Source organism: Ambystoma mexicanum, chromosome 3p (assembly GCF_040938575.1).
Source record: "Ambystoma mexicanum isolate Mex_15411 chromosome 3p, UKY_AmexF1_1, whole genome shotgun sequence".
NCBI classification, from domain to species: domain Eukaryota; kingdom Metazoa; phylum Chordata; class Amphibia; order Caudata; family Ambystomatidae; genus Ambystoma; species Ambystoma mexicanum.
The window spans coordinates 1154774327-1154799311 of record NC_090925.1 but is presented as its reverse complement, the minus strand read 5'-3'; the positions used below and the strand labels follow the sequence as shown (position 1 = coordinate 1154799311).

The window sequence follows — 24985 nt, the reverse complement described above, 5'->3', positions numbered from 1 at the left end:
TGTTCCAATAAGAGCAACGTAAACTGACTTTTATGCCTTTTTTTTTAAATTTTCTGTCGTGGCCCTGTAAGACTTGAACAGGAGAAAATGCTTCATCTCAGACTACATTTCATGTGAAAATCTGAACAGAACTCCTGTTTGATCTGTCCAGAACTAAGTGGCCTGTCCAGTGTTGGGACAGCTATAGCTCGATAATGGTATTTACATGAATCCTTTGAGTGCAAAGTGGGCATTTCTAAGATTTGAATTGTTTTAGAATTGCATGTATTAACTTTATTTCCAATGTAAAAAGGGGGTGTTCCTGTCACATCACTAAGCTTATGCGCACAGGTACCCAAAATGCTCCACACTTCGTCCCCTGTTTTTTGTTTTGTTTTTGTCTTGGAGTTTGTTAGTTGCGTGAGTAAAGGCCGACAGCAAAAATACACTGTCCCCAACACTGACATCTGAATCCAACTCTACTCTAATCTCACACCATAAAGTAGGGAGTTTGGTGTTAGTGGCTCATTCTTTCATGAGACCGAGAATACGTACACATTTTTAACTTATTTTCTTTTTTTTAATTTTTGTTTTTTATTTTTTTTTCTTAAGCGCTGGCCCTACCTAAATGTTTTCGGAGCGCCTTCAAAGTATGAAAAGGTGTGAGTTGAGAAGTTACAAAATGTTTTCAGGAAAAGATAGGAAGTTTAGGGTAGACAAGTGATGGCATTGGAGGTGGTGCAGGGTTATGTGTGGGGAAATGGGTATGTTCAGAGGTTCTTTCTGAAAGAGGTGATGGAGAATGCAGCGCGTATGTGAAGACCTTCAGTTTCATTTAAGTGAGGCACATGCTAACGTTCATAATCCTATCTAGGTGCGACGCAGGCTTGTGCTGAGGATCTCATAGTAGGAGCTGACCTGGATAACAGGGCTTGCCCAGAGGTTCCCTGCTTAGGAGGCCAATGTCTATACTGGCAAGACAGAGCATCCTCACATGGGGTTATTTGGGACAGTGCGTGCATACTATCCGAGGTGGGGGAGGGGCACCTAGACTTATCACAGCTCACTTTGAGGTTCCTTCAACAAAGGCTAAACTCATCCACAGCACTGAGGTTCCCTTCGTAGAGCGCTCATCCCGTTACTGCGCCAACAGAGGTTCCTCCATCAAAGGCGAACACATCAAAATCTCAATCTCGAGAGGATCATGGTCTTCTGACACAGTTGCAGTCAGGCCTCCTTTGGAAAACTGGCTTGCTGTTAGGTAGTCAAGTCCACCAATGTCTTACTAAATACTGAAGTCTGTTGATGCCACAACCTCAGACTACTCCTCAGTGTTGGCGGTAAACGGGGTGTCTTCTCATTCACGGCATGGGTCTTCCCTTAGTACCTCTCTGGGGAGAGATCCATTCATCCAAAGAGTGGAATGACCCGTACCAACACTGTTGCTCCCACAAACTTGTCTTTTGCATTAACAGCGGCTCCCCTATGTTATGTGAACCCGCAGCTGGCTAGGCCAACCTGGCAACACTCTTCTATCGGATCATGGTTCGGGCACCAGATTCCTCAGGTAGTGGTTCTTCAACCTACTGTTCGAAGCAGCCAGTCATCCGAGGACACATTCCTTGCCAGGTTCCAACTGCTCATGTTCCTCAGAACCCATGAAGGATTACTTCAAAGACCTGTTTCAGGGCTTAATTCTGAAACCGCAAGATGCACCCACACCTGTGAAAAAGGTACCAGAGCCGCCACAAACAATCGCTACAACTGAGACGAGACTGTGCCACATCTTTCACTACTTGAGCCATTATGCACCTCTAATGACCAGCTTTCTGATTCCACAGATCGGCAGGATGAATCTCTACAGGAAGAAGACAGTTCCTTCTTCAACAAGAGCATTCCATCACCGGCTTGTGGATTTGATGGGGTTTGTGGATATTGCCATTCTGGAATCCACACCTGCAGAAGTCTGTGTCCAGGCAGGAGCCATTTCAATGAGCTTGTTAAGTTATGGCACTGGCCTACTAAGACGTTCTTCGTAAAGTGAGAGATCTGGACAAAGCCACACTGTTATTGCCACAAACAAAAGGATTGTTGAGTTACCAACTGATACAGGACAAACCAGATTCTTGAGTTCTTGTCCTCCGCCTTCCTAGTCGGTAGTGGCGGCTGCCACATTTATACTCCAAACGTCTCCTTCCTACGCTATTCCCTTGGATATTCTAATTAAAGAGAACTGAGCCCTCGAAGCGCTAGTCCAGGTCAATGCCAACTGCAGTTACGTCTGGCTAATGCTACAGCTTTGCTGGCAGCTGCTGACCATAGACTCTGGAGGGATCTGGGTTTTGAGAAGTTTATTCTTCTGAACACCTCAAAATTTAGAAGTGGTACAGCAGATACTAGAGTGATTGCCCAGGACCTTATAGAAGTTGCTGCTCATCACATAGACACCTCTTCAATGGGAGTTGCCGTAGGTGCGGACATCTGTAGGCAAGCGTGGTGTCATGTGACAAGTCGAATAAGGTCATGGGTCTCCCCCTTAATGGGGTAGATCAGTTCCACCATACCCCTACTATCTCTCAAAGGCTAGCACCCTCACAGCAAAGTCTGTTGGTGCTTACTAAACCAGTAATCTCTAAGCAGACTGCTCCCTCGAGGGCAGAAGCCTGATCGTGATCTTTTGCAGGTTTTCGGGGGTTCCAAGACAGAAAAGCCAGGCAACAGGACAGAGCAAGACTGCCAAGGAAAAAGCATTTGAGTCATCTGCTAAAGGGTGTTTCTCCCTCAGCTGCAGCATCTCGAGCGACCACAGACGAAAAAGCCCAGAAAATGTGGTCAATCGGTCCCACAGTTCTCCTGGTGGAAGGGGAGGGGCATACTTTTGGCTTGGAGTTTACTGAAAGGGGGTGGAGGGGGGCACCATTTCTGAGATGCAATCACCTGCATAATTGTATTAGTAAACATCAGGAGCCAGGGCTCCTACACCCTTGCCAGATGGCAAGCCTTCAGTGCCCAGCCTTGATGTGCAGCAACTTTTCCATTATTTTCAAACCGACTATGAAGCATGTAGTCTAGTTACATTGCCAGCAACTGCATTGGGAGAGCTAGCAGAAGAGTTGGAAGAGCAGTACTGCAGTTCCAGCACACAAATTGACGCGAAGAAAATATGGGATCTGCAGATTCCCGCGTGCCAGTGAGTGCATGACAGGAGAAGGATTGTTTGCGGGTCCTCTTTGCGTACAAGTTGTGATTCAAGCCAGTTGGTCGATTTGCTACGTGAGGAGCGTGTGCCACCAAATATGTGGAGCTTAGCCGCCAAGTGTGCTGGTGTGCTACTCATGTCTGCTTTGTACATGCATGCAGTCTTGAACAGTATCGTGGCTTGGAGTGGAAGCCAATGTAGTTTGTGTAAGAATGGGGTAATTTGGTCAAATGTCCATGCTCCTGTAATAAACGTGCTGCAGAGTCATGGGGAGCCAAGTCAGCAGCTGGTGGCCTTGCCAAGAGAGCATTTCCCCCCATTGATGTGCGAGACCACAAAGGCCTGCACTATGGTCCGGAAGTCCTGCAGCAGGATGAAGGGTTTGCTTTCTCAAAGGGACTTGGTTATGTGTTTTTGGAAGGACAGATTGCTGTCAATTATGAAGCCTAAGGATTTTTTGGTGTTGTCGATCAAATCCTTCTAGGGACGTATCTTTGAGACATTGTTTGGACAAGTTGTTTTTTAGTGGGCAGACCGATGAGGACACATTCAGTCTTGGATGGGTTTAGTTTGAAATTGGCAGTTGACATCAGGACTTGATGATGGTTAGGTAATTGTGGAGACGAATGATGTCCTGAGCACTATTTACTCATGTACAACTGCGTATTGGTGGATGGCTGTATTGGGATCTTTTAGGAGCGTGCCCAGAGGCTCCATCTGAAGGTTCAACCGGATTGGTGAGAGGATGGAGCCTTGCAGGACTCCGGAGGAGAGCTGGAGTCTGTTACAACACACTAAGTTAATCTGGACAGCCTGTTGTCTGCCTGAGAGGTAGGAGGTAAGCCAATTCAGCGCACTGTCAGAGAATACTACCCTGTCAGCAAGGAGGTAGAGAAGGATGCAGTGGTAGGTGTCGAATGCAGCTGAGAGGTTGAGGCACGACGAAAATGCACGAGACTGCCTTATCTATGATTTGGAGAGCATTAGCCACCAGCTAGATGGTGGCTGTCTCGGTGCTACACTTTGGGCGGAGCCTTGACTGATGTTCATTTATCAGGTGAAGGAGTTGGATTCTGGCACGCAGTAGTGCAAGCCGTTTAGGAAAGGCTTGGCTCCCCCTCTGCAGCTCTGTTGCGAGGGCATCAGCTGTCTATCGGCTAATCCGTCCGAGGAAGGAGCATTGGAGTGCTCCATGGAGGCCACCGGGTACAAAGCAGGCCACGAGGCCCAGCCAGCCCACAAAATGGCCGGCGTTGCCATAGCAACAAAGAAGAAAATCACTGGTGAGCATAGATTGGCTCCTTCACCCTGCCCGGTCCTCCCCTACTCAGTAATTGGAGGGGAGTGCACCGGCAGTCGAAGCTGTGTAGGGAAGGCCAGGAGGAAAGGCCTAGCTCCCTCTCTGCAGCTTGACGCCCCTACACGCCCCCACACGCCCCCACACACCCCCGAACTCAAGGTAAGGGTCCTGCCGCCACCAGTCTTCCCACTGCACCAGTCATTTTACCAGTTACTGAGGAGATCAACGCAAAGTTTCATCTACCCACCCCTGTGACACTGTCCGCTAGAAACCAGCTCCTCCGCTCCCTCATGCCCCTTCCTGCACCTTTACTCTGCATTTGTTCGCAAGAAATTCTCGCCCAGGTGCCAGAGGCACGCACCTTGCCTTCATACTACTATACCTTAGCACTCCTCCACCCTCTATGATATGCTATGATACCCGTCCCTCAGTCCCCCTCTTGTAATGTGCCGTCACTAATCCTCACCTCTTTAAAGCTGCTCCGCCCTGCTCCTCTGCGTTGGGTCGTCCTGCCCCGCTGTCTCCTGTTGCACTGCTCTACACCATGCCACTGTCCACGGTTACAGCCCTGTTGCCTCCAGCCACTCAGCCACAACCCGACACCCCTCTGTTTTGTTCCGCCACTACTGCCATCGGACTTCTCTGGGCACACACCTCGGACTACAACACTACCATCTCTGGATGCCAATAATATATAAACTACGCATCGCACCATAATCTTCCTACTGCCATGACTATGCTTAAGCCGCTCAGCCAAGACGCATGCATCGCCACTCTACTCAGCATCGGTGCATCCAGCATTACGACTGCAGGTACCATCCTGCATAGCTCTCAACTCACCCTCTTTTGGCGGGTGACACCCGCCAAAAGCATCCACACACCCGCCCACTTGCCAGCTCCTTGGTTTCACCCGCCTTCCCCCACCTCACGAGACTCAGTAGCACTGCGCATGCGTGCTGCTGGCTCTGGGCGCAGGCATCTCTGGCATGTTTAATGAGCCAGTATGCGGGAAACTAACATCGTTTGGTTTCTCATTGCGTGCGACGTGCTGCATCCTGCAAGCTTTTTCGCCTGAGACAGACCTAGTTTCAGAGTGGCAGTGCCTGCCTGCCTGCTGCAGCCTCGGATCCAAGGACTCTGAGCCACTGCTGCCTGCCGCCTTTGAATTCCGTCGTGGAGGCGAGGATTACATTACTTCAGGAAAACAAAGCCAGCCTGAGTCCAGGTAAGAAAAGTGCTGTCAGCCCCACTATGTAACTTGCCAACATTCTGTGACCAAAAAATGTAGGATTTTTTTCACGTTTCAAAAATAATTCACTGCAATGATATTGTATGCATATTTGTTATATAAAAAAGAGCTTAAGGGTAAGTGCTATATAATACCATATTATCATGTGGCCTTGGACGTCTGCTTGGATTCACAGTAATTTGACAATATGGATCTATACACACAGATATTAATGATACGTATGGAGATCCATTCTTGTATGAAATGTATATCACCTTAGTGAAATCATAACCATATTTTTCGTAGTGTAGCTTACTTAGGAACAATGAGAGGGAAGGGGAGAGAGGGGTGAGGGAGGGGGAGATGGGGCGGGGGTAGAGGGAGGGGGAGAGGGATGTGGAGAAAGGGGAGAGAGGGGAGAGGAACAGGAAGGGGGAAAGGGAGCAGGAGGGGAGGGGGGAGATGGGGAGGGGGGAGAGGAAAGAGGAAGTCGAGAGGGAGGGGGCGAGAGATGAGGAGAAAGGGGAGAAGGGGGAGAGAGAGCGCGGGAGGGTAAGAGCGGGAGAGAGAGAGAGAGACTCGCATGACTTCTGGGCATACCTCCATGCCCTTTGTGGTGCTGGGCACAGGCTGCTGTTCAGTCTGTTTGGGACAGGGAGTTGTTCAGTCTGTTACTGGGCAAAATGTTGCTCAGTCTGGTGCTGGCAGAAGGTGTTATACCAAGTAATGGCACAGGGTGTTTCCAGCATGGAGTTTGGCACAGTGAGTTGGCCAATCTCCTGTTGGGCCCAGGGCGTGGCTCAGTTTGGAACTAGGCCACGGTGACCACCAATCTAATTCTGCAAACATTTGGGCCTATACCAAAGCCCCCAAGTGCAAAAGTAAGGTGTACAAGCCGGGTGTGTTTTACTTTCACCCTCCCAGGCATTTTACAGCCATTTGGAGGCCGAGAAAGAGCATGAAACGGAATTAACATTTGCGCTGAGCATTCCCCGTCCACCCTTAAAGGGCACATGCTGAGCAGGGTGGTTCATATTACTCGTGGTTGAGAGAGATAAGTGAAATACTCATCTATGAATAATATCAAAGTTATGTCACTTTAATAGAATGTCCCTCACTTGTGGAGTGCTGGAAAGTCTTGCCTGCTGCTGGCCAGCTGCCTCTCTATGTAGCGTCTTCATACAAGTTGCTTTCACGGTTGCCCTTCATCCTGTGTTATAGATTATTTCTCTGTCGTGGGTAGACTGCTTAGGAGCGTCAGGACTGCATGTCTACCACCACAATTATAAAAACAGAACAACATGGCATTTTGACACACAACAAAAAAAGAAAACTTCAAATCATTACAGATGCAGGGAACTCATCTATTAGAGCTCTGTCCATGCTCTATGGGGCAAAATTCATATAAACCTCTTAATTTGTATATTGCACCAACAGAAGTGACTTCACAGAAAAGGGCTTTGCATCCGTTTTTGCTACATCGAGGCACCATGGAAGTAGACTTTAGAATACGTTGCCATAAGTAAGCCAATTGGCAAATAACTTTGTGGTTCAAAATACCTAAATTGCACGATTGTTGTATATGGGGCAACTCTATAGTCTGGCCTTTTTTAAATAACAGCATGATATTTTAACATACGCTCTGCACTCAAACACTTACAGAGCTGCAGATCTGCCCAGGATCACACACTTTGGTTAAATTTTGGAACTTGGATGTTGACAATTTAAGCCACAGACCACATCTTCACAAGTTTAGTTGATATAGATATTTATTAAGGTTCCCCTTTGCCTTTCATGTGCTTCACTAATACATTATTTGTAAAAATGCCTTTCATAATTAGCTTTAGATTATATACGTCATCGTCATCTTAGAAATATGTTGAGCAATCCACGCCCTTGGGCACGGCTTAACCCTGCCTATTTCCTCGCCCTAACTGCTTCAGTGTGCCATGGGGCGTGTTATGGAATTTCTTCACGTACGTGACACATGGTGTCTTTTAACAGTAGACCGGAACTTTCTTAAATAAGATCGGCTTTCCAGACTTTCTAGGAAGATGTCCGCCTTGTAAAAATAATGTATTTTGATTATATACAAGAAAATATAAAATAAAATAAAAAAAATAGGAATATGTGTTTAAGTGCCATACATTAACAAGAATATCAATTTTTTGAGGGGCACGAATAGCACTGTACAGACCAGATGCTAGTCCCCAACCAGTGGAGGAAGCAGGGCTGAGGCCAGTGAGAACGCAGAGGGAGTGTGCAGCAGAGCTGAAGCAGAGCTGCTTCAGCTTCTAAACAGAACAACATAGCCTGGTGAGTGGCATCAGAGGCAGGTCAGCATACTGTTTATGAATGATTCTATGAATCACCAGTTTACGTGATGTGCACATTTAATAGCACACTTCACATCCAAAAATAGAAATGGCTTCCTAACTAGCAGGTGTTTTTAAAGCTCACAAAGGAATATTAGTGGTCAAAGCCAATAGTCATGGTATGTTTATTGCCATTTGTATCAATTGTAACATTAGCCAGCTTTTTCTGTTATATGCTCATGTATGACTGGCCTTTGAGTGTGTTGGGATCCAGGCGGGACTGAGCTAAGCCCTAGGCAGTGCGATAGACTGGGTTGAGTAGTGGGATGGGCTCTGGGAAGAACTGGGGACCGGATTGTGCTTTAGGTGGGACCTCTATTTGGTGGTCCCTTATATACACAACACTTTTGACTGATTACAAGGCTAGGTGTTCCAATGAGCTGTGCTCAGCGTAAAGGGGAATATGAGTTTTGTGATTTTATGGACATTACATACAGAGACTTGGTGAAGCATGTTGGCACAAGGTGGCTCACTTTAGGTAAAGCAGTGTCACGAATTTACCAGCAGTATCCAACGCTAAAAAGCTATTTATGTCAAAGGATCTTGCAAATGGGAAGTTTCAGCGTTTGAAAGATCGATTCAGTGATCCAATGACTGAAATATTCCTGCTTTTCTTTTCACAAGTACTACCAATTTTTGAGCAGACCAATACATTTCTACAGCGAGAAGAGCCTACGGTTCATCTACTTTATCACACTGTGTTCTTTTGTCAACAAGATTATTTCCCGTTTTGTTTTGATTTCTGTAATTAAAGCAGCCGATTCCCCAGCAGGCGTTGCATATCAGGACCCAAAAACCCAGCAAAGTGATGACCGCTTTTTCGTTGGGGCATTAACACGATCTTCCCTGTCAAAACTGTTCGAAGGTGGTGATATCACGCAAAGACAAACTGTTTTTTTTTTTTTTTTGCAGCATGTTGGAAGTTCTATGAAGCAGCAGCACCTATGCTTTGCAAAAACTGCCATTTAATGAGGCCCTGCTAAAGCATGCAAGGTTTGTTGATGCGACAAGGAGGGAAATGGTTTCCTTTGAGTCTGTTGAATACTTTTTAGATGGGTACAACCACCTTTTTAAGAATTCTGACAGATATCTCCTTCACAATGAGTTTGTGGAGTATCAACTTTTGGCTGATGCCGAAATTCCCTGGGATTCATCAAATAAAGACATTGATGAGCCACCTGAAAGGATGGACACAATCTGGGCAAGGTTTACTAAATTAAAACTCTTCCCTCATCTTTGTAAACTGGCACTCCTAATTTTGCCTCATTCAAATGCTCAGGAAGAAAGGGTGTTCTCCATGATGAGAAAGAACAAAACAGAATTTAGAAGCAGCTTAGATCGTCCAGAACACTATCGTCAATTATACGAGTAAAATTACACACCAACGAAGCCTCACAACCTTGCCACAGATTGAAGCCAAATGATGATTTGATAGAGCTAGCCAAAAAGGCTACACGAGCATACAACCTGAAGCATAAGAACTAAGGTATTTGAATTGCAAACTGACCAATGAATAATTGTTCAAATTGAGGCTTTAGTCTCCAGATTGATGTACTGCCTCTGTTCCACTATTTCGAGTTTAAACATCTGAGCACAGTTGGTTTCTTGTGGAAGTTCTACATTTATTTTGCAGGCAGGTTTGCTTCTGGGGGAAAAAAATAAACTGTACAGAAAGAACATGTGCATTGTTTTTTAACTGCATTTACTTGGTACACTGGTTGCATGCAAAAGAGCCTAGTTTTGCAGCAGTGTAGTAAGTTAATAGTGGTATTTTCTTCGCACACCTTCCTGTGATGTCCCTTCCTGTGATGTCACTTCCTCTAACCCTGGGAGCCGCCTCCGGTGTCCAACCCAGGCTCTCACCCTCCAAGCAGTCTCAAAAGGTTGAGAGGTATGATCCTGTTCCTGCCCATTGTTCCCCATACTATAATTGTCCTCGGATATGCCACCACCTGCATTCTATGTACCACACTTACCTTCTTTTGATACCACTGTTGTTGTTGCACCACTGCCTGCCCCCCATGCTCCACAGCTACCCTGTGATACCACTACTGTTGTTGGGCCACTGCCTGCCTCCCATACTCCACAGGTACCATGTGATGCCTCTGCAGTTGTTGTGCCACTGCCTGCCTCCCATGTTAAACAGGTACCTTGTGATAACACTGTTGTGCCAGAGGCCGTCCTGCATATACAGCATTTGCTCTGTAATGCCACTGTTATTGCTTCACCTGCTTGTTAGCCAACGCCCCCCCCCCCTTTCCCCCTCATAACCACTACAAATGACCCTTTGATGGCCATCTTTGCTCCCACATCCACTGTGTCCTTTACCTGCTTCCTGAACCGAAATGTACCTTGGTCAATGCCCGCTCTTTACCAGCACACACATTAGATGTGTACGACCTTTATCATTAGGGGTAACATTGACCTACTGGTACTGAGCGAGACCTGGCTAAACGAAACCTCTGGCCCCGCCCTTGCCCTTGCCATCCATAGCAGCTATACCATCTACCAGCAAGACTGCTCCTCACAGAGGGGTGTGGAGGGTAGCTGTCATTGCTATGGAGTCCCTCTCTATTAAGAGGATTGAAGGGGAACTTGGTAATAATTGCAATTACCTTCTGCTCAAAATTATTAAATCTCCCAACTGTAACATCTCCTGGCACAGTCACCGACTTCCACAAAGTCCTAATTAACTTGCTCTCTGACAACTTGAAAAAAACTTCCCGAGTCATGCTCCTGGAAGGCCTTAATCTAGGCCTCAGTGATGCCCACGCTACTGCCTTGAATAAAACCCTATCCACTCTAGGCTTTACCCAAGCCATCTCTAAACCCACCCACATTAAAGGTTTCACGTTGGACTGAGTGTCCCACCACAATTGCTCTGCTGATCAGATATTCCCCCATTCCTTGGTCTGACATAAAATTCGACCTTAATACTTCTAAAGGACCCCCTAAGCCAACGATCCCTCTCCCTGCAGCACTCTCAAGAAGCTCTCTCCTGCTCACCAAGGAGAATGTCACTCCCTACCTCACGGTGCCTGCCCTCGTGCCAGTTTTTTCCAAGGACCCTGAAATTCTCGCAAGCACATTCAAACTGGTCATCACCCAACCTGTAGATGCATTGCTCCTCTAACCCTAAAGAAAGCCAAGAGACCCAAGCACTCTAATGCCTGGTTCACTCAGGAGTTTTTTGAGCTACGTTCTAAAAAAAGGATAGCGCTTTAATCTTGGAAAACCAACCCCAGCAACACCTTAAAAGTAGCCTTCCAGGCTATCTCTAAAGAGTATATAACTGCCATAATTGAGGCCAAAGCAGCATGGGTTCCCTCCAAATCAACGTGTCATGGGGGGACCTACTATGGGGGGGGGGGGAGGAGCCGAGCTGCTTTTTTCATTGCCTAGCCTGGAAATCCTTTTCGACTGGCGCTCTATTTCCTCTTCCGCACACAGTTGCGCTTCCTCCCTCGTCCGTCCCTCTGCATTATGTCGATCCAGCCCGGGCGGACTGTTTATGGAGTCGTAGGGACATGGTCCTTTGGATCGGCTTTTCCCCCACTCCTCAGTTTAGGCCATCCCCGGAGGACATGTTCTTCAGCAAATTCCAGGACCTCATGCACTCTGACCCAATGAAGACTTATTTTTAGGGACCTCTTCAAAGATATCTACCCTAAGCCTCTCATACCTTAGCCTGCTCCTCCACTGCCTCAGCAGGCTCCAGAACAACCTCTTCCGCCAGTGCCTCCATTGTCTCCACTTTCTCCTGTGCACCAAACTCCTGTTGTGCAGCTACCTGAGCGAAAAGTGCCTGAAACGCCACGCCTTAAGGATCAACCTACAGTTCCCGCGAAAAAGACGAGTGGCAGTTGGACGAAGGTAATGAAGACCCGCCTCATTCTATCAGAGCGCTTCATGACAGGGTGCTGGATTTAATGGTGGTGTTGGAAATTGCAACCCCAGATCACCCAGCATTGCAGGAGGGAGCTCTTGTGGGGGCTTGACCTTAAAGTCACAAGAGCGCTCGTGTCTAGTTTTACAAAAGACCTGCTTGCAGAAGCCTGCAGAATTTGGTTAAAACCCCATATTGGGCATCGCATTAACGAGAAATTTGACGCACGCTATAAACTCCAGTCATCAGAGGAAATACCTTTTTAGTTTCCTGTCCACTTCCTTCCTCCGCAGTAGTGGCAGCGGCTACTCTGCAGTCAAAGCCTCCTTTCTCCTCCACTTCACAGGTCCTGTCTAAAGAAGACAAAATCCTCAATGGTATCTGGGGGCTGAGGGAGGGAGGGAGATCTCCAGGACACTTGCATGCATATTCTGATATGGCCTCAATACTGCAAATTCCTGTTTCTCAGTAGGAACTTAACCTTTCCAGTATATCGTCCTCCACTTTGGTCTCAGTTCAGCACCACAAGTCTTGACAAAAATCACTGTCCGCAAACTGCAGCGCACAACCTCCAAACCCTTCTCGAGCTACTGTTCCGACTTGGGCTGTCGGTAAACTGGCGGAAATCGTCCACAGCGGTTTCTCAGGACCTGATCATCTTAGGTTTTGCTGGGATACCATCAAAGCCAAGATCTTTCTTACAGAGGGCAGGATTACAGACTTGTCGGTCACTTGCCGTCTGTTTCTTAATTTGTCCCACAGGTCAGCCTGTTGGTTCTAGAGACTTGAGTCTCATGGCCTCGTGTTCTTGCTTTTCCTGTGGCGAGGCTAACATTGAGGCGCACACAACTAACCCTCCTGAACAATTGGTCTCAAGCTTCAATGGTGGTCAACTCATGCCAATGTCTCAGTGGGAGCCTCCTTTCAGGAACCTTTACTGCAAGTTACAATAATGATGGACTCCTCCCTTCTGGGATGGGGGTCCACATTTGATAATTTGGAGGTTTTCGACTTATGACACTTCAGGACAGGAAGTCTCATCAATTACTTAGAACCTCCTGGCAGTGTTTCTTGCATTGAAATCTTTTGTTCTTCCGTTGTCCGCAGGGTAGTGAAAATATGCAGACAATTTGATAACTATGTTCAAACAGGGAGACACCAGGGCTCCCCCCACTTGTCAATCTGGCCAACCACATATGGGAATGTGCAGTGCAGAACAATATTGCAGCGGATTCCCTCAGCCGCCAATCGGTGGCGAACCACAAGTGCGAGATCAACGAGAATGTTATTGTCCACCTTTTCCCGCAGTGGGGCACTCGGTGGACCGGTTAGCAACGTCAGCCAAGCTTGCATGCTATGCCTCCAGGGATGGACTTTGCATCTTCCCTGGGGGAGGCGCTTGAGATTCCGTGGGGCATTAGTGTATGCCTTCCCTCCTGGCATTGATTCATCAATCGCTCTGGAAACTCAGGAGTGCCAACAATTGCACTCTGCTGCTTGTATATAGCACCTTGGTGGCCAGCCAGGTTCTGGTTCTTCGAACTTCAGCACCTGCCCATACGCAGCCCAATCGGGTTGGCTCAGATCCCCAATCTTCTTCACCAGGACAATCAACGGGTGTGGCATCCCTCCCCACAATCCTTCAGCTTGGCAGCATGGTTCCTGAGTTCAAATCACTTGCGTGGTTCAGTGTCTCATAAGACATTATGCGTATAATTCAGGTCGGCGCGCAATCCTTCAACAAGCGCACTAATAAAAGCAAGTGGCTTGGATTTTCTCTAGCTTCTATTGACTGTCCTGTCGTTCATATCACATCTACGGACCACAGGCATCCTCATTCTCTAATGCAGAACCTATTTGTCTGCCATAAGGGCCTATCTAAGCACATATAATTGCTGTATCACTCTGCCCAACCCGGTCATAAAGCAACATTTTGCTGGGCTTCTTAATCTGTTTCCTCCGTTCAAGCCACCTCATCCTAAATGGGATCTCATTTTGGTACTCTCTGCCATAAACCTTTTAAGCCACTGTAGTACTCGAGTTCCTCACCAGTAAAGTTGCCTTCTTGATAGCGGTGACCGGCCAGAAGAATAAGTGAGCTCGAAGCCCTCTACTGAGCCTCCCTTCTTGATTTTCTATAAGGATAAGGTGGTGCTCTGCACGCATCCTTCCTTCCAAAGACTGTTTCATAAAGATTGTCTCATATTTTCAGATCAACCAGTCTTCTTTTTCCAAACCTGGCTTCAAATGCAGAAAGAGTCCTCCATGAGCTGGAAGTTAGGAGGACACTGAGGTTTTACTTGCAAAGAACAAGCGACCTAGGAGGCTCTTAACTGTTACCTTTGGGAAGGATATCATCTTGCGTTGGATTGCTTTGTGTATCTCAGAAGCTTATACAGTACAAGGCCTGCAAGCTCCCAGGGACATCCACGCACATCTAGTGCAAAGAGGGGTTGAGGGGGGAGGGGGGGGAAGCAGCGGCCACTGCTTTTCAGAAGTATGTTCCATGGGAGACCATTGCCAAAGCAGCAACATGGTCCTTCCCTTCAGCTTTCTGTAAGCACTATTGCCTGGATCTTAGTTCCCGGGCCGAAGCCCAGTTTGGCCAGGCAGTGCTTTCAAAAAAATGTCTGTAACCAATTTCCATACACCCTCTTCATAGGTCAATGCTTGGGAATCTCCCAAAAGTATGCCTGGAAGAGGACCGGACGTAGTAGTATAACAAAGTTGCTCACTGTAGTGACTACCTTACTCCTAGTCCAGCATCTCCTTTTCTCCATACGCCCACCCGCCCGCCCGCCTTCCCCTCTAAAAAGTTTCTTCTTTTTGCTCATTTGTCCTTTGACTTTGGCAATAGAAAAGGACTGAAGGGTGATGCGCTGGGCGAGTAACTTTATTCCACTGCTCCAATCAGTTACTAAACATATTCAGCCCGCTTTAGTCACTCCTTCCCATACTAAAGCAGTTAATCCCTGCATATTCAAAATATTTAGACCTACTCCTTCAAACCCCTTTATATATAAGGGGACAACTTAAGCCTGATACTCTAGTGGCAACTACCACCCGGAAAAGATCAGGTACTGCTCTGGTGTCAGTTGAGGCACCGGCTCAAAAAAAGAGTAAACTGTTTTGCCCGGGTGGGGGGGGGGTGGGAGTAGCTACCTCAACTGCTTACCCAAGTATGCATTGCAAATAATGATACACTTTGATCCAACTACGGTGGAGCACTATGGGACATTGTACAGAGTCGACTAGACTGTCCCAGAGCCCCTACGCTCTTAGGTCTTAGACTGTTGCTGAAGACAAACGAGTCGCCAACACCATTATAAAGCACCAGATACTGCAGGTAGAATGGTGGCAGTGAGAACACTATGCCTCAGCCATGCTTGACTTTGTCAGTCGCACTTTAATCTTGAAACGCAAGCCACCCTACTCAATATGCCTTAAAAAGCATACCCGCGAACAGAAACTGGCTACTCCAAAGAATCATAATCTCCTTGGTATTCTGCAACTTCACTATCAATCCAGCTTTCAAAGGGAGTTTAGACGAGGTAGAGGTTATAGTAGGGGAGCAGTTGCAAAGGGCACTGCTGCTCCAAAACAATAACCTACACATTCAAGTCCCTCTCACCCCTATGTGTTCACAGTGGGGGTGGGAGGGGAGCACATCTCACCATTCAGCCATGAATGGGAGGGAATCACTTCAGACAGGTGGGTACTCTCAACTGTGTTCAAGGGGTAGTCCATAGAGTTCCTCGAGAAACCTTGGTACCATTCACCAAGATACCAAAGAATGTCGCAAAAACACCAGTGGATTTTAGAGGACGAAATAGTCTCTTCTACACAAAGGAGTGATAGAACTGGTCCCACCTCACGAGGTAAAAAAAGGGTATTTCAACATACCTTAGCTTGTTCCTAAAAAGGACTTAACTAACAGACCACAAAAATTTAGAATGGCAACAGAAGTAATTCTGCTCTTAAAACGGGTTTACATGGCAACACTAGATTTGAAAGATGCTTGCTACCATATTGCAATGTTGCCAGATCACACACAATATCTAAGGTTCAAGGTAGGGACTACGCACTTTTAGTTCAAAGTACTTCCCTTCGGCATAGCCTCAGCGCCAAAGGTATTCACCAAAGTTCTTGCAGTTGTAGCAGCACACCTCTGCAGGCAGTTTAATTCCAGTGTACCCTTATCTCAACGACTTGCTAATTCTAGAAAGACACCAAGCGTGTCAACAGAACACCTAAGAAACAATTAAGCTACTTTTCAAGCTAGGCTTCTCAATCAAAGAGAAACAATTAAGTATTTTTCCAAGTCCAGTAAAACAGGTTCTCTGAGCTCAGATTCGGACAGAAGACTCCTTAGTCTTCCCCTCCATCTAGAGTACAAAACAAACGCTTTCAAATCCCACAGTATGTAGCCGGTCATCAGATAACCATATGAAAGGCCATGCGCCTTCTTGGAATAATGGCCTTGTGCATTTATTTAGTCCGAGTCCCATGCATGAGTGGCTGGCGAACATTGGTTGCAAACAAGCGGTCAATGGGACGATCTAGTCGTTTCGCAGTCACTCGTTCACACTCTGCAGTGGTGGACAAAAGAACCTTTTAAAGGGAATTTCATTCACCACCCCCGTAGTCGAGTCCACTCTAAACACAGATACCTCGCTATCATGGTGGGGACCACATCTTCTCCAGCATACTGTGCACGGCGTGTGGACAGTCACTAGCAAAGAAACACATCAACCTTCTAGAGCTACCAGCAGTGTTCACAGCTCTTCAAGCTGTCAAACACCAGCTACAGGCGGAAACCGTCCTAACGGATATCACTACAGCCATGTTCTATATAATCAAGGCAGAGCTCGCCAGGTCTTTCCAAACTAGCCCAGAACCTATACAATTCGGCACTGAAACGCTTGTTCCTCCTATCCCAACATGTTCCAGGGGAAAACGGCTGTCTTGCCGATGTGCTAAGCAGAAACATACAACTTCCACCAGAGCACAAATGGCTTTTACACAAGGACATCCTCCACAACATTTTCACAAACTGGGGTCAGCCAAACATGGATGTCTTTACTACTGACAAACTCACAATGCCAAGCATACGCGGCCAGGTATTCCCAAACCAGGTGCAAGGGGAACGCTCTGTGGATGAACTGGTCAGGGAAATTTGCATCCCCACCCCACTCCTCCCCTCCAACCCCCCCACCCCCCCAACACCACTCTTGAACAATATAGTCCACAAGATGCGCCGGGAGCAAGTCAGTTATTCTAATAGCACCCATGTGGGCATGTCAACCATTGTTTCACATCTGCTCAAGATGTCTCTTTGCACACCCGTCAAACTTCCATGTCCTTGGAGCATGCTGTCCCAGCATCAGGGAAGGACACTTCATCCATGTCCTTAAACACTGAAATTGGCAGCTGGGTTCCTGAAGTCCTAGTTGGGGACATTTAAACTTGCTACAAAGGTGTATGGACAGCCTTAAAGAGACACGCAAACCCAACACGAGACACTATTTCAACAAGTGGAAAGTCATTTGGTGCAAAACACGCAGCATCAATCCTATTGGTTGCTCACCTCCTCACATAGTTCTTTACCTGCTTCACTTGTTAGACTCGGGATCAGTCTTTAACTCCCTTAGTATATGCAGTGAACGCTGCAAAACAAACCTGTTCGGCAAGATTGTATATAGTAATCATGTGGGAGACTACACCAGCCTTGTCTTCTTGGTAATGGGTAACCCACCTATTGGTATAGGTCTGCACTACACAAGTTGGTAGAGCGACTGAGCAGCCAGACTTATCTCAAGAGAGGTAAATGTGAGCTGTAGAGATGTAACCTAGAGATTCACAATAACAAGTATCCAAATAACACTTATGCTCGGTTTTCTAGTAAAATAATTATTTAACGGTCAGTTTTAAATAAGCCTTCTTTAGAAAGGGTAATATGCAACAATCACAAATACACTTCTCCAGCATGGGGTCTGGCATGGATTCACATGCTCATGAATATTACCCGTCGTCAGGCTAGGAATCCTTGGTAAAGAAAAAAACAGTATCAGTTTCGTTTCTGATCTGTCTTTCGTAGTAGCAACCAATCACTGATCTCTGCGTCATACTGACCACAGCCAATGACTGCCCTCTACCTAAGCCTCGCCTCTGGCAGCCATCTTCAGATTTTTACCGCACGTTCAAGTGTTGGGATCCTCGTGCTATTGCTCTCGAGCGTTAGTGCTATTTTCTCACGTTTTTTCTCAAACTTCGTTTTTTTCGGTCAAAAAGAGCCTCAAGCTCCGCCGACTCTTCATCCGATCAACGGGGACCTGTGTCGGATTCGTCTACGCCCCTCAAGGGTGAAGATTTCGTCGAGCTACGCTTTTAGAGGACTCCAGAAGTTTCTCAGGCCCATCTCGGACATGGCCCAGGAGAAGGGAAGCTCGACGCCTGGAAAGCTGTTCAGGGTCTGCCCTGGATGCCAGCTGCAGAATGTCTTTAAGGAGGACGAACACTCCTTTTGTCTTTACTGCCTACATGAGGACAAGACGCACGTGGAGAAGGACTGTGCGTTTTGCGGCAACATGTCGGAGCGGACCATGAAGGAACGCCATCAACGTCTCGCCAACTGGCTGGAAGGGAAGAGCCCGTCAGGCGAGAAGAAGAGGAAGAAATCCGAGCGGTCTTCTAAGACCTTTGAGGACGCCCCGGCGACGGGGGTCCAACACAAGGCCAAGCACCGCGAGTCCGCTGGCACCGGGAGCGCCGAACGGTCGGGCTCTACGGGCGCCAGGCAGGGCGCATCCTCCCCAGCTCAATCAACCATGAGCCAACGCTCTGGTTCGGGTAAGAGGAAGGCCGAGCACCCGGCGAAGCTCCTGGAGAGGCCCGGTCGAGCTCGAAGGCCCCATCGGAGGGAGAGCGAGGCAGTGTCCCCCCCCGCCCCCCCACCCCCCTCTCAGGAGAAGGCGGTGAGCGCACCTTAGGGGGTGAAAGCCTTAATCCATCCGGCCAAGCCCTCTATCGAGACAGTCGCAGCGGCCCTGGCTCAGCCTGTGAAGGCTACACCAGTGGTGGCGACCTCGGGGCTCAGAGTCTCCCTGCCACCGCGGAGGGAGTCCTCTTTTATGCCCATCGACAGGACCCCCGTAAAACCTCCGGAGAGGGGGGGGGGGGGCAGGAGGTCGTCGTGGATTCGGCCTCAACCTCTGAGGAAGAGCTGATCGAGGTCTTAAGCCATGGCGTTGGCGTGGAAGAAGACCAGCCCGTCGGGAGGGATCCCGACATAGGAGAAGACGATATCGTCGAGGGTGCCGACGGGGCCCCTGAGCGCCCGTCGGACGCCCCTCAACCAGCGCCGCAAGACAACTCGGCAGCCATTTTGTTGGCTATACAGTCCGTATGCTCGGAGATAAGGACGAGACTGCCGTTGCCACCAGCGGAGGAACCGCTCCCGACGGGGGACCCGGAGCCAGGCCCTTCTGGGAGCCCTCCCCCTAAGAGAAGGATTCACCCTCCACCTCCTTTTCAGCTATCGCGCCCTGTTCAGCCCTCCTCCCCGTCCACGACTCGTGGGGATGATACGGGGACTGACACGGCCGCGACAGGTACGGACGACGAGGATCTGCCGTCGTCACCTCCCACCGGGGCTTCCCCGCCCGACGAGATTGGATCGTTTCACTCCATGATCGCCAGGGCTTCCGAGCTCTTCCAGCTCTGCCCGGAGGAGAAGGAAGGTTTCCTTTATCAACGGCGCGAGGCCAAGAGAAAGACGGTCCTCTCCGTGCCTCTACTGGACGATATTTGGGATGAGGGCCTCGCCCTCCTCAAGAACCCATCCACGACGCCGGCTAGAAGGGATCAGTACGAGAAGTACCGGGTCCCGGACGCGGCCCCCTTGTGCCTCCGGGCACAGCCGACCCTGGACTCCGTCGTCTCTGCGGCGGCCAGGAAGAAAGCGGGGGGGGGGGTGCGGCCTCCACGTCGACTTCCCCGCCGGACGGCGAGGGAAAGAAATTGGATACGATGGAGCGCAGGGTCATCTCGTCTGCAGCGACGACGATTAAGGCGGCCAACGCCTTGGCTATCGTAGCCCGCTACAACAGGGAGCTGTGGTACAAACTGGCCCCCCTGCTGGACTTCCTACTGGACGACAAGAAGGCGGATGCCCTAGAGATCTTGCAGGAAGGTGAGGTGGCGTCGGACCACGCCATTACGATTGCGACGGACATCGCCGACACTGGATTTCGCCAGTTGGGCAACGGCGTGTGCCTTAGGCGGCGTGGATGGCTCAAGGCTACTGACTTCCGTCAAGACGTGCAGACCAGAGTCTTGGACATGCCGGTCGATGGAAACAACCTGTTTGGGAAAACGGTGGACGATTCCCTTCAAGCCATCAAAGCAGACACGGAGACGGCCCGAGCTCTCGGGGTTCTCCAGCAACGGCGGCCGCCCTTTCGGAGCGGCGGAGGCAAGGGCCCCTCCAAAGGTTCCGGCGGCGGATTTTCCACCTACCGTCAAGCGGCCCGTTCGTCGTCGCAGGAAGCTTACAGGGGACGAGGCAAGTCAGGCGGACCCCGCCGTCGTCACCAAGGAGGTCAAGGCGGCAAAGCCTCGTCGAAGCAGGACTGAACCGGCCGTGGGGTCAGGCCCCCACCGAAGCACCCCGGTGGAAGGCCGGCTGGCGAGCTTCGTCAGCGTGTGGGAGTCCATCTCCACCGACCGTTGGGTGCTGGACGCCCTAGCCCAGGGCCACGCGCTCGAGTTTCAAAGAAGGTGCCCGCGCGTCCCCCCTGTGGCCAGGAAAGAACTTCACGTCCCTCAACTTCTCTTAGAGGTAAAGGCGATGCTCAGGAAGGGCGCCATCAAACTCGTCCCAAAGAGACTTCGGGGCTCCGGAGTTTACTCAAGATACTTCCTCGTGAAGAAGACGGGAGGATGGCGTCCCATCCTGGACCTACGACGACTGAACAAATTCATCAAGGCACAGAAGCTCCGGATGGTCACCCTCCAACACGTCCTGGGTCAGCTGGAGGAGGGCGATTTCCTGTCGTCGTTGGATTTGGAGGATGCCTACTTCCATATTCCCATCCTAAAGGGACACCGAAAGTTTCTCAGGTTCGTGGTCCAAGGGCGTCACTATCAGTTCAGAGCCCTTCCCTTCGGACTAAGGTCGGCACCCAGGGTGTTCACCAAGTGCCTCGCACCGGTGGCGGCGCAGCTGCGCCGAGAGGGGATCCACGTCTACCCCTACCTGGACGACTGGCTCATCCGAGCCAAGACGAGGGAGCTCGCTGTGGAGCAGACGGCAAGGACTGTCCAACTTCTCACGGACCTGGGATTCTCCGTAAACTACGCCAAGTCCCACCTGGTGCCCGCGCAAGACGCACTGTTTCTGGGAGCGAAGCTCGACAGTGTCGCTCCTGGCCTCCCCGTCGGAGGAAAGGACGAGGGCCATTCTGGGCAAGGTGCAGCGGATGCTGGTTGCGGACGCGGCCAAAGTGAGGTCCATCAAGTCCCTCCTCGGAATGATGTCTTCTTGCATTTACCTCATTCCCCTGTGCAGGCTCCGGATGCGCCCGTTGCAGGAGTTCCTGGACGCGCGCTGGATCCAGACGACGGGCAGCTTCGAGGAGAGGATCACACTCGATGAGAGTTTCCGACGAGCGATCCAGTGGTGGGGCACCCGCGCGCATCTGACGGCGGGCATGGACTTCCAGACCCCCGGCCACCAGGAGACAGTGACCACGGATGCCTCCCTGGAAGGGTGGGGAGCGCACACCGAATATCTGCACGCGAGAGGCCTTTGGCTCCCGACGGAGAAGTCCCTCCATATCAACGTCCTGGAGCTCCGTGCAGTGTTTTGGGCCCTCAGGTCCTTCCTTCCGTCCCTCAAGGGCAAGGTGGTGAGGATCTTCACCGACACCACCACCATGTTCTACATCAGGAAACAGGGCGGAACCAGGTCCCCAGCCCTGTCCAGGGAGGCCCAGGATCTGTGCCATTGGGCCGTCGCCCAAGGGATGTTTCTGGTGCCGTTTCATCTGGCAGGGATAAAAAACATAATCGCCGACTGACTCAGCAGGGAGCTGCGCTCGTGCCACGAGTGGGAACTACGACAGGATCTAGTGGACCGTCTCTTCCGACGGTGGGGCACACCCCAGATCGATTGTCGTGAACAGAACTCCAAGTGCCGGAGGTTCGCCAGCAGGTTTCCCCAGCCGAGGAGCATGGGCGATGCTTTCTCGTTCCCCTGGGACGGCCTGTTCCTATATGCGTTCCCTCCATTGCCATTGCTGATCCGGCTCATCAACCAGCTCAAGAGGTCCCGGTGCAGGATGATCCTCGTCGCACCTGCGTGGCCGAGGCAGATATGGTTCCCGGACCTTCTGGATTTGTCAGCGTCCCCGTCAATCAAGCTGCCAGTGGACGCGGATCTGCTCTCCATGGAAGGAGGCGCCATCCTCCAGCACGACCCGAAGTCGCTGAACTTGCAGGCCTGGCTCCTTCAGCATTAGTTTGGAGGATGCGACATACCGGCCGACTGCAGAGAGGTTCTTGCAAAGGCCAGGGCGTCCTCAACTCTTACGGACACAAATGGAAGAGGTTCTCTGTCTGGTGCCACGCACAGAAGATTAACCCTCTGTGGATTACGGCTCCCCAAGTACTGCCGTACCTACTGACGCTGGACTGGCGCACGCGTCCATCAAGATTCATCTTGCTGCGATCTCCCGATACACCAGGACCACAGGCTGACGTACTTGTGGTCTCATCGTCTGGTGAAAGAGTTCATCAAGGGACTGTTCAGATCGTTCCCGCCGGTGAAGGCTCCGGCCCCGGCATGGGAGCTCAACGTGGTGCTAACCAAGCTCATAGGACCTCCGTTCGAGCCTCTGCACTCAGCTCCGTTGAAGTTCTTGTCGTGGAAAACAGCGTTTCTTGTGGCCATCACCTCGGCACGACGGGTGGGAGAGATCCAGGCCCTTTCCTGCAAGGCCCCGTACTTGACTTTTCACGACACGAGGGTAGTGCTCAGGATGCACCCCTCCTTCATGCCCAAGGTGCCGTCGGACTTCCACCTCAACGAACCCTTGGTGTTGCCTGTTTTCTTCCCGTCGCCTTCGTCGCCGGCTGAGAGGCTCTGCACTCGCTGGATGTGGCTAGAGCGCTGAAGTTCTACGTGGACCGCACGAAGGGTTTTCGGAAGACGTCACAACTCTTTGTGAACTTTGGACCTGTCAATCAGGGGAAGGTTCTCTCGAAGGCTTCCATTTCCAGATGGCTCTCCGGCTGTATCATGTACTGTCATCGGTTGGCAAACCGACCCCTGCCTGGCCATCCGAGAGCCCATTCCACCAGAGCGATCGCAGCTACCACGGCGTTCCTATCTGGTGTGCCCTTGCTGGACATCTGCAGGGCTGCTACGTGGAGGTCGACGCACACCTTCACGAAATTCTACTGCGTCGATCGGGATTCCAGGGAGGAGTCCAGGGTCGGCCAAGCAGTGCTGCGCAACCTGTTCGCCTAAGGTGAGCCTGGTGAGGAGGTAAGATTTGCTTAATGTTGTTTGATGTAATGCTTAATGTTGAGCCTTTGCCACCTCCCGTGGTTGTGCATGTGTGTACTGCTATGTATTCTTTATTCATGAGCATGTGAATCCATGCCAGACCCCATGCTGGAGAAGGAACAAGTTACTTACCTGTAACTGTTCTCCAGCATGGGTCTGGCATGGATTCACATGCGAACCCTCCCTCCTACCCCTCTGCGGCTCTTCACTTGGTCATACTGCCACTTCACGTGCTACCAAATCTGAAGATGGCTGCCAGAGGCGGGGCTTAGGTAGAGGGCAGTCATTGGCTGTGGTCAGTATGACGCAGAGATCAGTGATTGGTTACTACTACGAAAGACAGATCAGAAACGAAACTGATACTGTTTTTTTTTTTTACCGAGGATTCCCAGCCTGACGACGGGGAATATTCATGAGCATGTGAATCCATGCCAGACCCATGCTGGAGAACAACAGTTACAGGTAAGTAACTTGTTCCTTCACAACACTTACTCAGATTAAGCAAGTAAATACCCTTTTGGGAGGGCGCACACACTTCCTACACCCTGAGGTGACTTCATTTGCTAGGACACCGTGGACATTGATGTATCACTTTTTACACTTAATGCAATACTGAGGTTGTGGAAGGAATACATTGAAAAAATAGTTAACTGTCTGTCATAACATGTAAATACATTCAAATCTTTTCCAATTAAATCTAGGTTGGACCTTTTCCCAGCAATACAAATTAAACTTATGCACCACCTATGAGGGACAGTTAAAACCAGTCAATGGGTCAGAAGAGTCTTCATGGAGCCAGGACAGCAAAAGTCAATTTGCACAATATCTGTGGAGCTGAGACACTTTGTCGGATAGCTGAAACGTCTTGCACAATGTTGAGTTTGTAGAGAGAATCACTGTAAGGCCACAAGCTGTTAGGCTTGTGAGGAGCAAAGCTGCAAGCAACTCTGCAGAAAAGGCAGCTACTTTAAGTCTCCAGTGAGAACAAAAAAACTACAAACCAAAAAGGTAAGTAGGCCTTCAGTTTAGACAGTACCTTAGGTTGGAAGAAGAGGATCCAGCTGGCTTTGGTTCCTGTTGCAGTCCTGCAGATCCTGGGTTCCTGGGCCTCCGTTGTGGGGACAAGAGGGCGGACGTTTGGGGACTCCTGCCCTGCGGTTCGAAGGTCGTGGCAGCTATTGGCTCTTTCCAATTCAGCTGCACTTTGCGGTTTCTGCTATTGGTCAATGGCACCACCTCAGATCTTGGACACTTAATGGGCTCCTCTGGTGAGGTGCTTTGTGCTTAGGTGGTCCTGCTTCAGGAGGGTCCTCGATCTTCCTGGAGCTCTGGTTTGGAGCTCTGGCTTAAGACGATGCACTTGATTCTGGCGTTTCTGACCCCTGGCACTCGGTTCCAGCAACAGTAAGGAAGTACAGCCAGCAGTGAGAGGGGCTCCAGTAAAGTTAG

General features: G+C 49.8%; 1 protein-coding gene across 2 annotated transcripts in view; it reads left to right on the top strand.

The window, feature by feature from the left end:
* PPP2CA (protein phosphatase 2 catalytic subunit alpha) overlaps positions 1 to 24985 on the top strand; it is a 197814-nt gene that overhangs the window by 73716 nt on the left and 99113 nt on the right. The gene's annotated exons all lie outside the window — the stretch shown is intronic.